Genomic DNA, 16,759 nt, shown 5'->3' on the forward strand with positions numbered 1-16,759 from the left:
TGCTGCTGAATTTTCGGTTACAGAAGACGGATTGGTACCTGCGCTTCAGTCAAAATCAACATTCGGTCCTGATCCTTCGCGACAAAAGGGTCGGGAACTACATCTCCAGCCTTACTTCTTGTCCTTTTACCCTTCGCATCCTCAAGGCGTTGCCTTCTCTTAAGGCTCGGTTTTAATCAAGTTTAGCAAGACCAAGCTCACATCTACTCCGTGACCTCTTTACGGCTGTCCCCGGGTTTCCAACGCGCGCACACACAAAGAGCATCCAACGGGCTCTGTACAGTTTCATCCCTTTGCACGCGGGAGTTCCAGTTCTTTGTCACTTTTATTGCCAAGAGAGAAAAAATGGAGCCAAGGTCCTTTTCCTCACAAGAAGCTCTTACTGCTCGGAAAGAAGGCTTTTTCTCTCAGAATTTCCCCCCCTCGAAGTGACTGGATTCCCCAGATATTTCCCGACTTTCCTGTCTCCGAAACGTCCCGTTGCTACCCCAGTCGCTATCGTTCTTTAAGCCACCAGCCCCCTGCAACCTCTACGTGGAGGAACCTGCCTTTTAGGCTTTGTGATGGATGGGTTGACCTTGGCCGGCTGCCAGGGGCCCGCCCAGCTGCTCTCTCACTGCCCCTCCTCAACAGGACAGGGGGAGAAGACAGGATGCAAAAGTTCCTTCAGGAAATATCCACCTGCCGGATCCACGGACGGCAGGGAAATACCCGCCTCGGGCAGCGTTTTGCCCTTTCTTGAATGTGTTTTCACAGGGGCGCCACCGGCTTCGCTGAAGTTGCTCAGCTTTGGCCTGCGGTGAGCGCGGTGCCTGGCTGGCTGGAAGCAGCTGTGCCCGGCCCGGGGCAGACCCTGGCCTCTCCTCTCGGAGGCCACCCCTGCGGGCCGCACCTGGAGCGCCGTGTCCAGTTCTGGTCCCCACAATTCAAAACCAGACGCAGACAGACTGGAGAGGGTCCCCAAGGAGGGCCACGGAGATGATCAAAGGGCGGGAGAACCTGCCCTATGAGGAAAGGCCGAAGGAGACGGGTCTCTTCTCCCTTGGAGAAGAGAAGGCTCGGGGGGGAACCTCAGCACAGTATTCCAGTACTTATAGGGTAGCTACAAAGAGGACGGAGGCTCTCCCTTCACAAGGAGCCACATGGAGAAGACGAGGGGCAACGGGTACAAGTTGCACCAGGAGACAGGTTTCATCTCGCTACAAGGCAGGCTGGTTTTTTTATTGTTTTGGGGTTTGGGTTTGTTTTTTTTTTTTACAGCGAGAACAATCATCCGCTGGAACAGCCTCCCCAGGGATGTGGCGCGAGTCCCCATCGCTGGAGGTTTTCAAGATGCGATCGGACAGGGTGCTAGATAATCTCATCTAGGCTCCCTTTCCCACAAAAGGTTGGGCCAGCTGATCGTTCGAGGCCCCTTCCCACCTGGGCCGCTCTAGGATTCTACGAGTCTTCAGTGGATCACTGTTTAATAACCCTTTGCTCTCTCCGGTTTGGAGCAAAGCATCGGCACCGTTGCCCGCGAGGCGAGACGTAAATTCCACCAGGCGCCACAGACTTCTCAAACCTATGGTAATCACCCAGTCTCTCTGAACGTATAAGCCATACCTGGCTTCTTCAAAATTCCCCCGCCCCCAGAAGCGGCAACGCCTTCTAGATACCTTAGGGAGCTTACACAGACAGAGCAAGAGACGTTACCTAGCTCAGCCGCTCAGTAAGCAAACGCTGCACCAGGGCCAGTTTCGAGGAAACACCGTATGTCAGTTCCCCTCTACTTCAGGTAAATCGTTTCCATCTCCTCCCCGGGAAGATTAAACGAAGGCAAAGTCCTCGGGTTACTTACACGCCCGTGACACCAAACTTCACCTGATCGCTTGGGGATATAGAAGAGATGAAGACGCCTTCCAGCGGGCGTCTCGGATGCCTCAGTAACAGAGTGTTCAAGGGCAACCAAGGACCGCCCTGCTTTCCCATGCCCGTCTCCCTTTTTTAACAGCTGTTGAAGAAAGATGAAGTTTGCCGTCTCCCTGTGACGTAGTCTTGGCTCGGGTCTGGCTGGGATGGAGGCAACTTTCCCCATAGCAGCCCTCATAGTGCTGTGCTTTGTAGTTGTAGCTAGAAGGGTGTTGACGACACGCCGACGTTTTGGCTACCGCTGAGCGGTGCTCCCACAGCACGGGGGCTGTCCCTCCAACCACCCCCACCGTCCAGTAAGCTGGGGGGGGGGGAAGGGGCAAGAGGCAGGGTCTGGGACAGAGCCAGGACAGCCGACCCAAACCGACAAAAGAGATATTCCACTGCGCTATGGAAGCGCCACAGCTGCCACTCAGACCGACCGTTTTCTCCTACCCACCTCCTCACCAGAAAAGGGACACCAAGGGGGCCGTAGCACGCAGCCGTCGATAAAGTGCTCCGACAGGAGTTGGACGCTTCCAACACATTGCACCGTGCCGAAACCACCCTTGCACGGCGCGCCTGTAGCGCCACGTACAGTATTTTCTAAAGTTTGAGCAGCAGCCTACGCCGGCCGGCTTTACGTACCGCTTCCAAAAAGCTAAGCGTTCCCTTCCTACGAGGCGCAGGAGACTGCTAAGCGGTTCCAGCGTCACGCTTCAAACGACTGGGCAAATCATTATCTATCTACAGAACGCTGTTAACAGACTGAAACATTCCACACACTCGCACTCCGGGGAGACGCCATTTTAACGTGCAGAACGATTTCCCTCAGTAAGACGCGCAAGACACGGATGACATCCCCATGCTAAATCTTTATTGTGCAACCACTGCTCAAAGCTTTTATTACCTTCCGCAGGCACGCGTCACAAAAAAATTAGACGTCAACAGCGGCTAGACTGACGGGCAACAGACGAAACCCATTCGGCGGCGATCTGTACGCGTGCAGCAACTCTCGCGGTGCAAAAAATCTTAAGCCAGGCGGCCAGCCCAACCGACGGCCACCCAGAACACGTAGATGTACGCGACAGGCGGACTGCCCGCCCTGGGGCCCTTCATCCGCAGCCATCCGGAACCCGCTGGTCAGGCCCAGGCGGGCAGCACGCTTCTTGCCGACAGTCGTTAAACGCCCAAGAAGCTGGAGAAGGAAGTACAAAACCGTAAATAAATAAAATAAAAAAGCCACACACAAAGAGGGGAGAGGGCGGGAAGGGAAGGAACGAGAGCAGAGAAGCACCCAGAGAAACCAGTCAGCCAATTCCTAGCAATTCAACCGCTGCGCTTCAAACTACCGTCTGCCCGCCCGCAACCGGCATTTTCCAAGCGAAGCTACAAAGACCGATTCTGCACACTATGGCGGGGGGAAGAAACAGAGCCACGCAATTTTTTTTCAAGCTAGACTGTAACGGACCACAAGACGGCCACAGAAGCCAAGTTTGTCTCCGGGTTAAAGCCCCCATTATATCTTCAGGCAACATAAGCAATTCTGGTGGAAAATAAACTTTAGGCTGCCTTTTGCGTGGGTTTACAAAGTCCCTGAACTTGACTTTCATAGCCAAAAGCAAAGCGTCCAGCACCTCTCAACCAGCTTTGCCCTTCCTCACCCCCGACCTGCCAAAACCTCGCTCTAAACCGTGACAGCAGGCATCAGACCGCGCTCCAAAACAACGCTGCGTTTTGCACCAGAGGTACATACCCAGGGATGAGCGCCGCTTTATATCGCTACTTTTAGTCAAAGAGCTCAACTCCATTCCAAGCTAGAGGCAAAAGATTATAGCGCCAGAAAACCCAAGACAGCCTACTGCGCCCTATCGAGAGGGAAAGGGCGGGGTGGGAAAGAGTCTAGTAAATTCGGAACTAATTACAGGCACAGTTTAGCGTACAGAAAGCTTCCACAGTACTTACAGATTCACCGGAGTCTTCCGCTTCAGATAACCTGACAACCGGCTCCTTCGGCACGGCTAGGAAAAGCGTCGGAGCTCGGGGTGAAAGAGCATGGAACGCGAGGCACTGGAGGAAGAGCAAACAGTTAAAACGCAATTGGCGTCAGAGAAAGGTAATAGCTTAAGCCAATCAACATGCCCCCCTGAACTCGTACAGAAGCGGATTACCAGATGCCCCAAACACAAGCCGAAACGTTGATTTTTCTTACGCGATACTAATGCTTTCTATACACAAAGCACAACACGTTTACAGAGCCCCCTCCACAAGTGGGATTCGGCATGCAAGATGACGGGGGCAAGGAGACGGGCCGGTACTTCAGATTAGCGACCTCCGGCACGGTTCAATTTGGGTTGATCGTTTCCTAAGCAGTTTTTCTCTTCGACGCGGTCCCCGCAGAGGCGGGAGACAAACGGCTTAACCGAATCAGCAAAGAACTTAGCGAAGCGGAAGATCGGCGGCCATTCGTTTTCCACGGGACGGGGAGCTCAAGCGTTGAAAAGCAAAAGCATAATCACAGGAAGCCTGCAAGCGCGCAGTACGAGTCTGTCTCCTATACTGCACGTAAACCCTACCTTCAAAAGCAGAAGGCAGCCCCCTAACTGTTAATCTTCAGCAATCGAATAACTACGTTATACGGGATACTAACTTAAAGTTAACGTCGTGTAGGTAACGGCTGCGGTTTTTTTCCCCCCACGGTCTAAGCGGCTCACTCCAGTTCCTAGCACGTCGTGGTGCACCAGCACCCGCGAACCTTGCAAGCACGCTGCTGTCACGGTCCCACTTCGCCACAGAAACAAGATGCGGGAAGCTTTTGCAGCCTGCAGGATGACCGGTTTCTAGATGTTTTTTGGAGAAAACCAAGAAAGGTTTGCAATTCTTTGCTTTAATAATCCCGTTTGAGGGGTTCAGAACCAAAGCCTAGCACAGCGGAGCTGCGAAATCTCCATAACGCTGCTACGAGGCACATCAAGACGTGCATTTCTCCCATGCAGAACTAACTCATTACGGTCACCACTCAGACGTTCGCTGGTTACATACATACGCCTGGAATCCCCGAGGAGGTTGACCGCGTGCGCTTAATCTAAGGTTTCAAGACTATCATCCTACACGAGGTAGGACCACTCCCGTCCCTCGGCAGCAAACTTTGCACGACTTGCAGTGCCAAAGGGATATCACGCGGCAAACGTCTGCGGCTGCCACCAAGTGCGTTACCGTCAGAGGCCCTCCTCTACGCGCGCGCGCACCCGACACGGTGGGGCCGGGAACCGAGGCGAGCCGGACAGCACCAGCAACCCAGTACGCGCCGCGGCAGCCGGGGAGGGGGGGGGCAGCACCGAAGCAGCGCGATGTTTTAGGGACGGTGCAGTAGAGCGCGCCACAACCCAGAGAGGCCCCGTCCGTCTCCCGTCCCTCCACCCACCCGCCCTGCCGCGCTCCCGGGCACCGCGCAACGGGTCCTCGGCTCGGGGTGCCTGCGAGCGCGGGGGGAGGGGGGGAAGGGAAGAGGAAGCGCGCACAGAGCAAAGCCGCGGCTACCTCCTCGTCCTCGTCGATGACGTTGGCGGGGACGCGCCTTGCCGGTGACCTTTCCGAAGACCGTAGTGGCGCCACCGGGCCGGGCGGCCCGCGCCCCAATAATCTCGTCGGCCACGACAACGCCCCTCGTCGCCCCCGCGCTTCCTCCACTCGGCCAGGCCCTCCGCGGCGCCCATTGGGCCGCCGGATCGCCGCCGGCCGATCCCGCGTCTCGATTGGCTGTCTCGCCTGTCGTTTCCGCTTGTCCCCGCCCCCTTGGCGGGTCCGGGGCTCAGGGAGTTTGCGCGCCCTCGGGGCGCGGAGGGATCCGACCTGGGGGGTGGAGGGAGAAGACGCTGGCCGAGTCCGCGGAGGGATCTGCGCCGTGTAGTGCTGCGACCCTGTGGGCGGGCAACGAGGTCTCGGAAGAGGCTGTTTGCTGTAGCTAGAAGTACTATTTCTTGTTATTTATCACCGCACCAAGTCCCCCCCAAACGTGCTTGGGGCTTTTTGGTGCTGCTCCCTCCAGTCAAATGACTGCTTTTGCCAGGGCAGGGCAGGGCAGGCCTCAACTTCTCAGAGCATTTCGCAGAACCAACAGAAGTTGCTCTAAATTGGCCCCTGAAAGCCCCACTTCAATTGCAGACGTTTCTAAGCTGCACGCCTCCCGGGAGAAAATAAAATACAAAGCGCGTGCTCAGCACTGGTGGCTTGAGGGCTGGAGGGCAGATCGAGATAGGATTTGCGCTAAGCTGGGTAGGGGAGGCTTTTCGAAAAATAGGCCGTGCCCCCGAAGCTGACCAAGGGTGGTCTGCGGCGCCCCGCACCCCCGGGGATAGTGAGCAATTTGATTGGTCTACACAACTGTATCGTAACAGATACAAACCCTGCTTTCCTCTATATCGGGCTAAGGATATCCTTAGCCTTCTTTGCGGCGAGGGCACGACTGGCGGCTCACGTTCAACTCGGTGTCCGCCAGGAGCCCCCCGCGTCCTTTTCTGCAAAGCTGCTTTCCAGCCAGTCGGCCTCCAGCGTATACTGGTGCGTGGGGGTTGTGTCCTCCCCAGGTGCAGGACTTGTGTATGTTCAGGTTCCTCAGGTGGTCTCCAACGGGACCGTTTCCTACGACGGGAGGGACTTTGTTCCCCCAGTCCCTGCCTTGGGGTTCAGGGACTCGAGAGATGTGGGAACGGTGACTGCCGGTGAAAAGGGAGGAAAACAATCGTCGAGTACCTCAGCCTTCTCCACGTCGGTTGTCACTAGATCTCCTGTCTTATTTATCGGAGGGGGGCGGGGGTGGTGTACTTTTTCTTTAGTCTTCCTTTTCTGACCAACGCACCGGTAGAAGCCCTTCTTCCGATTCTTCACATCCCTTGCCAAATTCAGCTCCAGCTGTGCCTTAGCTTTCCTGATCCCATCCCTACACACCCGGGCAGCATCCCCGTATTCTTCCCAGGATGCGTGTCCCTGCTTCCACCGCCTATGCGTTGCCTTCTTGCGCTTCAGCTCGACCGGAAGGTCCTTGCTCAGCCGTGCTGGTCTCCTGCCCTCCTTGCCCGATTTCTTACGCACGGGAATCGAGAGCTCTCGTGCTCTAAGAAAAACGTCCTTAAAGAGCTGCCGGCTCCCGCCGGCTCCTTCTGCACAGTGGCTTCCAACTCCTCCTGTTTGTTACCCGTGCTGCGTGCGTCGGCGTAGAGGCGCTTCAGCTGGGCTGCCGACCGTGTCACCTTTTCGGAGGATCAAGCCCCGGTTCCTTTGCGGCAGGCATCTCTCAGGTGTTCCCCTGTTGCTTCCTAACGCTTCGGCAGCCCCTGGCTCTTCTCCGTTGCTCAAAACTCCATCCCCTCCCCCCGCCGAGTCTAGTTTAAAGCCCTCCTTGTGAGTCTGGCCAGCTTGTTGGCGAAGACCCTCTTGCCCCGCCTGGTCAGGTGAATCCCATCAGCTCCCAACAGACCCGGCCTCTCAAAGGCAGAGCCACGATCATAGAAGCCAAAACCTCGAGTACGGCACCGGCTACGCAGCCCGGGCATTCACCTGTTCAATCCGTCTCCTCCTGTGCAGGTAACGGCAGGGAGACGCGGCAAAGAGGAGGGGGTCCTGCGGAGGCGGGACCACACTCCTCGGAGGCTGAACTTCCCTATCTTGAGTGACTCTGTGAAGAGCCAACAGAGGAGCCGTTTTGACCACGCATGTGCCAAAAGGAAAGGTCAAACAACGGTCACACCTGCAGGGAGGGGGGGAGTAACTCCCCAGCGATCCCCCAAGCCCACCGACTCATTTCCAGAAGAATCCGAAGGTACAAACTGCGCATGTACCAAAAGCAAAGAGAATTCTAGAAGCACAAACTGCGCATGATGCCTAATTAGCCTAACGAGTCCAAGTGCCCACCCGGAGGAGGGGCAAGGAATTATAAAAGGACACAAGTCAAAGCCCCGCGCGGCTGTGCCCCTCCAGAACTGGACCCCTGGGGTGGCTGGACCAACGCTGGAGCCAGGACCGGTGAAATCTTCCTTTTCGTCTTTCTCTCTCTCTCTTTTCCTCTCTCCCCTTTTCTCTCCTGTTCTTATTCTGTATGCCCGCGTATAAGGCAAGGCTTGTCGGGCGGGGCACGTTTAAGGCTTATCGGGGCATGTTATAAGATCTGCCCCTAGTCGGTGTAAGTTTAATGCCGGTTGCAGGGGATGCAAAGATTACTGACAAAGTTTCATGCCAATTATCTGTTGTGAGCCAATAAAAATTGAGTTGTGTGAACTGAAGAATCCTTGGTGTCGTTTCACCTCAATCCTGACCTGGGAATCGGCGAATCTGAGTCATCGTCCCGAGAAATTGGGACGTGACACCCAGCACCAAAACCAACAAAGCGTTTTGGCCGGAGACTGGGCTGATGAGCGGCCGAAACTGCACGAACACAGCACAAAATCTGACTACGAGTCAACCACTTTACGCTATAATAAGTATGTGCAGCCATCAGGGTCCGTTGAGCTCTCCCTCCATAGCAGCTGGCTGCGCGGCCGTTTTTTGGCATGCACGTAACATTTAAGATACGTATAGCGAGCTTACGCGATAATCTTTCTATCCCGTACTAACTTCAAGCGTAGTAAATCGCAGAGTATCGACCGCCAATCCATCTGTACTTATTAAATACTTTACGTACCTAAATGTACTGATTAGAACTCAATAAACTAGCTCCTAGATCTGACCTGATCTGAGTGACCTCCGACTCTTCTCCTGCGGCACCTGGACGGTATCAAAAGCATCATTGGTGCCCAATTCTCAGCTTTGGGTCTCCTTTGCTGCTGAATTTTCGGTTACAGAAGACGGATTGGTACCTGCGCTTCAGTCAAAATCAACATTCGGTCCTGATCCTTCGCGACAAAAGGGTCGGGAACTACATCTCCAGCCTTACTTCTTGTCCTTTTACCCTTCGCATCCTCAAGGCGTTGCCTTCTCTTAAGGCTCGGTTTTAATCAAGTTTAGCAAGACCAAGCTCACATCTACTCCGTGACCTCTTTACGGCTGTCCCCGGGTTTCCAACGCGCGCACACACAAAGAGCATCCAACGGGCTCTGTACAGTTTCATCCCTTTGCACGCGGGAGTTCCAGTTCTTTGTCACTTTTATTGCCAAGAGAGAAAAAATGGAGCCAAGGTCCTTTTCCTCACAAGAAGCTCTTACTGCTCGGAAAGAAGGCTTTTTCTCTCAGAATTTCCCCCCCTCGAAGTGACTGGATTCCCCAGATATTTCCCGACTTTCCTGTCTCCGAAACGTCCCGTTGCTACCCCAGTCGCTATCGTTCTTTAAGCCACCAGCCCCCTGCAACCTCTACGTGGAGGAACCTGCCTTTTAGGCTTTGTGATGGATGGGTTGACCTTGGCCGGCTGCCAGGGGCCCGCCCAGCTGCTCTCTCACTGCCCCTCCTCAACAGGACAGGGGGAGAAGACAGGATGCAAAAGTTCCTTCAGGAAATATCCACCTGCCGGATCCACGGACGGCAGGGAAATACCCGCCTCGGGCAGCGTTTTGCCCTTTCTTGAATGTGTTTTCACAGGGGCGCCACCGGCTTCGCTGAAGTTGCTCAGCTTTGGCCTGCGGTGAGCGCGGTGCCTGGCTGGCTGGAAGCAGCTGTGCCCGGCCCGGGGCAGACCCTGGCCTCTCCTCTCGGAGGCCACCCCTGCGGGCCGCACCTGGAGCGCCGTGTCCAGTTCTGGTCCCCACAATTCAAAACCAGACGCAGACAGACTGGAGAGGGTCCCCAAGGAGGGCCACGGAGATGATCAAAGGGCGGGAGAACCTGCCCTATGAGGAAAGGCCGAAGGAGACGGGTCTCTTCTCCCTTGGAGAAGAGAAGGCTCGGGGGGGAACCTCAGCACAGTATTCCAGTACTTATAGGGTAGCTACAAAGAGGACGGAGGCTCTCCCTTCACAAGGAGCCACATGGAGAAGACGAGGGGCAACGGGTACAAGTTGCACCAGGAGACAGGTTTCATCTCGCTACAAGGCAGGCTGGTTTTTTTATTGTTTTGGGGTTTGGGTTTGTTTTTTTTTTTTACAGCGAGAACAATCATCCGCTGGAACAGCCTCCCCAGGGATGTGGCGCGAGTCCCCATCGCTGGAGGTTTTCAAGATGCGATCGGACAGGGTGCTAGATAATCTCATCTAGGCTCCCTTTCCCACAAAAGGTTGGGCCAGCTGATCGTTCGAGGCCCCTTCCCACCTGGGCCGCTCTAGGATTCTACGAGTCTTCAGTGGATCACTGTTTAATAACCCTTTGCTCTCTCCGGTTTGGAGCAAAGCATCGGCACCGTTGCCCGCGAGGCGAGACGTAAATTCCACCAGGCGCCACAGACTTCTCAAACCTATGGTAATCACCCAGTCTCTCTGAACGTATAAGCCATACCTGGCTTCTTCAAAATTCCCCCGCCCCCAGAAGCGGCAACGCCTTCTAGATACCTTAGGGAGCTTACACAGACAGAGCAAGAGACGTTACCTAGCTCAGCCGCTCAGTAAGCAAACGCTGCACCAGGGCCAGTTTCGAGGAAACACCGTATGTCAGTTCCCCTCTACTTCAGGTAAATCGTTTCCATCTCCTCCCCGGGAAGATTAAACGAAGGCAAAGTCCTCGGGTTACTTACACGCCCGTGACACCAAACTTCACCTGATCGCTTGGGGATATAGAAGAGATGAAGACGCCTTCCAGCGGGCGTCTCGGATGCCTCAGTAACAGAGTGTTCAAGGGCAACCAAGGACCGCCCTGCTTTCCCATGCCCGTCTCCCTTTTTTAACAGCTGTTGAAGAAAGATGAAGTTTGCCGTCTCCCTGTGACGTAGTCTTGGCTCGGGTCTGGCTGGGATGGAGGCAACTTTCCCCATAGCAGCCCTCATAGTGCTGTGCTTTGTAGTTGTAGCTAGAAGGGTGTTGACGACACGCCGACGTTTTGGCTACCGCTGAGCGGTGCTCCCACAGCACGGGGGCTGTCCCTCCAACCACCCCCACCGTCCAGTAAGCTGGGGGGGGGGGAAGGGGCAAGAGGCAGGGTCTGGGACAGAGCCAGGACAGCCGACCCAAACCGACAAAAGAGATATTCCACTGCGCTATGGAAGCGCCACAGCTGCCACTCAGACCGACCGTTTTCTCCTACCCACCTCCTCACCAGAAAAGGGACACCAAGGGGGCCGTAGCACGCAGCCGTCGATAAAGTGCTCCGACAGGAGTTGGACGCTTCCAACACATTGCACCGTGCCGAAACCACCCTTGCACGGCGCGCCTGTAGCGCCACGTACAGTATTTTCTAAAGTTTGAGCAGCAGCCTACGCCGGCCGGCTTTACGTACCGCTTCCAAAAAGCTAAGCGTTCCCTTCCTACGAGGCGCAGGAGACTGCTAAGCGGTTCCAGCGTCACGCTTCAAACGACTGGGCAAATCATTATCTATCTACAGAACGCTGTTAACAGACTGAAACATTCCACACACTCGCACTCCGGGGAGACGCCATTTTAACGTGCAGAACGATTTCCCTCAGTAAGACGCGCAAGACACGGATGACATCCCCATGCTAAATCTTTATTGTGCAACCACTGCTCAAAGCTTTTATTACCTTCCGCAGGCACGCGTCACAAAAAAATTAGACGTCAACAGCGGCTAGACTGACGGGCAACAGACGAAACCCATTCGGCGGCGATCTGTACGCGTGCAGCAACTCTCGCGGTGCAAAAAATCTTAAGCCAGGCGGCCAGCCCAACCGACGGCCACCCAGAACACGTAGATGTACGCGACAGGCGGACTGCCCGCCCTGGGGCCCTTCATCCGCAGCCATCCGGAACCCGCTGGTCAGGCCCAGGCGGGCAGCACGCTTCTTGCCGACAGTCGTTAAACGCCCAAGAAGCTGGAGAAGGAAGTACAAAACCGTAAATAAATAAAATAAAAAAGCCACACACAAAGAGGGGAGAGGGCGGGAAGGGAAGGAACGAGAGCAGAGAAGCACCCAGAGAAACCAGTCAGCCAATTCCTAGCAATTCAACCGCTGCGCTTCAAACTACCGTCTGCCCGCCCGCAACCGGCATTTTCCAAGCGAAGCTACAAAGACCGATTCTGCACACTATGGCGGGGGGAAGAAACAGAGCCACGCAATTTTTTTTCAAGCTAGACTGTAACGGACCACAAGACGGCCACAGAAGCCAAGTTTGTCTCCGGGTTAAAGCCCCCATTATATCTTCAGGCAACATAAGCAATTCTGGTGGAAAATAAACTTTAGGCTGCCTTTTGCGTGGGTTTACAAAGTCCCTGAACTTGACTTTCATAGCCAAAAGCAAAGCGTCCAGCACCTCTCAACCAGCTTTGCCCTTCCTCACCCCCGACCTGCCAAAACCTCGCTCTAAACCGTGACAGCAGGCATCAGACCGCGCTCCAAAACAACGCTGCGTTTTGCACCAGAGGTACATACCCAGGGATGAGCGCCGCTTTATATCGCTACTTTTAGTCAAAGAGCTCAACTCCATTCCAAGCTAGAGGCAAAAGATTATAGCGCCAGAAAACCCAAGACAGCCTACTGCGCCCTATCGAGAGGGAAAGGGCGGGGTGGGAAAGAGTCTAGTAAATTCGGAACTAATTACAGGCACAGTTTAGCGTACAGAAAGCTTCCACAGTACTTACAGATTCACCGGAGTCTTCCGCTTCAGATAACCTGACAACCGGCTCCTTCGGCACGGCTAGGAAAAGCGTCGGAGCTCGGGGTGAAAGAGCATGGAACGCGAGGCACTGGAGGAAGAGCAAACAGTTAAAACGCAATTGGCGTCAGAGAAAGGTAATAGCTTAAGCCAATCAACATGCCCCCCTGAACTCGTACAGAAGCGGATTACCAGATGCCCCAAACACAAGCCGAAACGTTGATTTTTCTTACGCGATACTAATGCTTTCTATACACAAAGCACAACACGTTTACAGAGCCCCCTCCACAAGTGGGATTCGGCATGCAAGATGACGGGGGCGAGGAGACGGGCCGGTACTTCAGATTAGCGACCTCCGGCACGGTTCAATTTGGGTTGATCGTTTCCTAAGCAGTTTTTCTCTTCGACGCGGTCCCCGCAGAGGCGGGAGACAAACGGCTTAACCGAATCAGCAAAGAACTTAGCGAAGCGGAAGATCGGCGGCCATTCGTTTTCCACGGGACGGGGAGCTCAAGCGTTGAAAAGCAAAAGCATAATCACAGGAAGCCTGCAAGCGCGCAGTACGAGTCTGTCTCCTATACTGCACGTAAACCCTACCTTCAAAAGCAGAAGGCAGCCCCCTAACTGTTAATCTTCAGCAATCGAATAACTACGTTATACGGGATACTAACTTAAAGTTAACGTCGTGTAGGTAACGGCTGCGGTTTTTTTCCCCCCACGGTCTAAGCGGCTCACTCCAGTTCCTAGCACGTCGTGGTGCACCAGCACCCGCGAACCTTGCAAGCACGCTGCTGTCACGGTCCCACTTCGCCACAGAAACAAGATGCGGGAAGCTTTTGCAGCCTGCAGGATGACCGGTTTCTAGATGTTTTTTGGAGAAAACCAAGAAAGGTTTGCAATTCTTTGCTTTAATAATCCCGTTTGAGGGGTTCAGAACCAAAGCCTAGCACAGCGGAGCTGCGAAATCTCCATAACGCTGCTACGAGGCACATCAAGACGTGCATTTCTCCCATGCAGAACTAACTCATTACGGTCACCACTCAGACGTTCGCTGGTTACATACATACGCCTGGAATCCCCGAGGAGGTTGACCGCGTGCGCTTAATCTAAGGTTTCAAGACTATCATCCTACACGAGGTAGGACCACTCCCGTCCCTCGGCAGCAAACTTTGCACGACTTGCAGTGCCAAAGGGATATCACGCGGCAAACGTCTGCGGCTGCCACCAAGTGCGTTACCGTCAGAGGCCCTCCTCTACGCGCGCGCGCACCCGACACGGTGGGGCCGGGAACCGAGGCGAGCCGGACAGCACCAGCAACCCAGTACGCGCCGCGGCAGCCGGGGAGGGGGGGGGCAGCACCGAAGCAGCGCGATGTTTTAGGGACGGTGCAGTAGAGCGCGCCACAACCCAGAGAGGCCCCGTCCGTCTCCCGTCCCTCCACCCACCCGCCCTGCCGCGCTCCCGGGCACCGCGCAACGGGTCCTCGGCTCGGGGTGCCTGCGAGCGCGGGGGGAGGGGGGGAAGGGAAGAGGAAGCGCGCACAGAGCAAAGCCGCGGCTACCTCCTCGTCCTCGTCGATGACGTTGGCGGGGACGCGCCTTGCCGGTGACCTTTCCGAAGACCGTAGTGGCGCCACCGGGCCGGGCGGCCCGCGCCCCAATAATCTCGTCGGCCACGACAACGCCCCTCGTCGCCCCCGCGCTTCCTCCACTCGGCCAGGCCCTCCGCGGCGCCCATTGGGCCGCCGGATCGCCGCCGGCCGATCCCGCGTCTCGATTGGCTGTCTCGCCTGTCGTTTCCGCTTGTCCCCGCCCCCTTGGCGGGTCCGGGGCTCAGGGAGTTTGCGCGCCCTCGGGGCGCGGAGGGATCCGACCTGGGGGGTGGAGGGAGAAGACGCTGGCCGAGTCCGCGGAGGGATCTGCGCCGTGTAGTGCTGCGACCCTGTGGGCGGGCAACGAGGTCTCGGAAGAGGCTGTTTGCTGTAGCTAGAAGTACTATTTCTTGTTATTTATCACCGCACCAAGTCCCCCCCAAACGTGCTTGGGGCTTTTTGGTGCTGCTCCCTCCAGTCAAATGACTGCTTTTGCCAGGGCAGGGCAGGGCAGGCCTCAACTTCTCAGAGCATTTCGCAGAACCAACAGAAGTTGCTCTAAATTGGCCCCTGAAAGCCCCACTTCAATTGCAGACGTTTCTAAGCTGCACGCCTCCCGGGAGAAAATAAAATACAAAGCGCGTGCTCAGCACTGGTGGCTTGAGGGCTGGAGGGCAGATCGAGATAGGATTTGCGCTAAGCTGGGTAGGGGAGGCTTTTCGAAAAATAGGCCGTGCCCCCGAAGCTGACCAAGGGTGGTCTGCGGCGCCCCGCACCCCCGGGGATAGTGAGCAATTTGATTGGTCTACACAACTGTATCGTAACAGATACAAACCCTGCTTTCCTCTATATCGGGCTAAGGATATCCTTAGCCTTCTTTGCGGCGAGGGCACGACTGGCGGCTCACGTTCAACTCGGTGTCCGCCAGGAGCCCCCCGCGTCCTTTTCTGCAAAGCTGCTTTCCAGCCAGTCGGCCTCCAGCGTATACTGGTGCGTGGGGGTTGTGTCCTCCCCAGGTGCAGGACTTGTGTATGTTCAGGTTCCTCAGGTGGTCTCCAACGGGACCGTTTCCTACGACGGGAGGGACTTTGTTCCCCCAGTCCCTGCCTTGGGGTTCAGGGACTCGAGAGATGTGGGAACGGTGACTGCCGGTGAAAAGGGAGGAAAACAATCGTCGAGTACCTCAGCCTTCTCCACGTCGGTTGTCACTAGATCTCCTGTCTTATTTATCGGACGGGGGGCGGGGGTGGTGTACTTTTTCTTTAGTCTTCCTTTTCTGACCAACGCACCGGTAGAAGCCCTTCTTCCGATTCTTCACATCCCTTGCCAAATTCAGCTCCAGCTGTGCCTTAGCTTTCCTGATCCCATCCCTACACACCCGGGCAGCATCCCCGTATTCTTCCCAGGATGCGTGTCCCTGCTTCCACCGCCTATGCGTTGCCTTCTTGCGCTTCAGCTCGACCGGAAGGTCCTTGCTCAGCCGTGCTGGTCTCCTGCCCTCCTTGCCCGATTTCTTACGCACGGGAATCGAGAGCTCTCGTGCTCTAAGAAAAACGTCCTTAAAGAGCTGCCGGCTCCCGCCGGCTCCTTCTGCACAGTGGCTTCCAACTCCTCCTGTTTGTTACCCGTGCTGCGTGCGTCGGCGTAGAGGCGCTTCAGCTGGGCTGCCGACCGTGTCACCTTTTCGGAGGATCAAGCCCCGGTTCCTTTGCGGCAGGCATCTCTCAGGTGTTCCCCTGTTGCTTCCTAACGCTTCGGCAGCCCCTGGCTCTTCTCCGTTGCTCAAAACTCCATCCCCTCCCCCCGCCGAGTCTAGTTTAAAGCCCTCCTTGTGAGTCTGGCCAGCTTGTTGGCGAAGACCCTCTTGCCCCGCCTGGTCAGGTGAATCCCATCAGCTCCCAACAGACCCGGCCTCTCAAAGGCAGAGCCACGATCATAGAAGCCAAAACCTCGAGTACGGCACCGGCTACGCAGCCCGGGCATTCACCTGTTCAATCCGTCTCCTCCTGTGCAGGTAACGGCAGGGAGACGCGGCAAAGAGGAGGGGGTCCTGCGGAGGCGGGACCACACTCCTCGGAGGCTGAACTTCCCTATCTTGAGTGACTCTGTGAAGAGCCAACAGAGGAGCCGTTTTGACCACGCATGTGCCAAAAGGAAAGGTCAAACAACGGTCACACCTGCAGGGAGGGGGGGAGTAACTCCCCAGCGATCCCCCAAGCCCACCGACTCATTTCCAGAAGAATCCGAAGGTACAAACTGCGCATGTACCAAAAGCAAAGAGAATTCTAGAAGCACAAACTGCGCATGATGCCTAATTAGCCTAACGAGTCCAAGTGCCCACCCGGAGGAGGGGCAAGGAATTATAAAAGGACACAAGTCAAAGCCCCGCGCGGCTGTGCCCCTCCAGAACTGGACCCCTGGGGTGGCTGGACCAACGCTGGAGCCAGGACCGGTGAAATCTTCCTTTTCGTCTTTCTCTCTCTCTCTTTTCCTCTCTCCCCTTTTCTCTCCTGTTCTTATTCTGTATGCCCGCGTATAAGGCAAGGCTTGTCGGGCGGGGCACGTTTAAGGCTTATCGGGGCATGTTATAAGATCT

Source organism: Strix aluco, chromosome W, assembly GCF_031877795.1.
Source record: "Strix aluco isolate bStrAlu1 chromosome W, bStrAlu1.hap1, whole genome shotgun sequence".
Taxonomy (NCBI): Eukaryota; Metazoa; Chordata; class Aves; order Strigiformes; family Strigidae; genus Strix; species Strix aluco.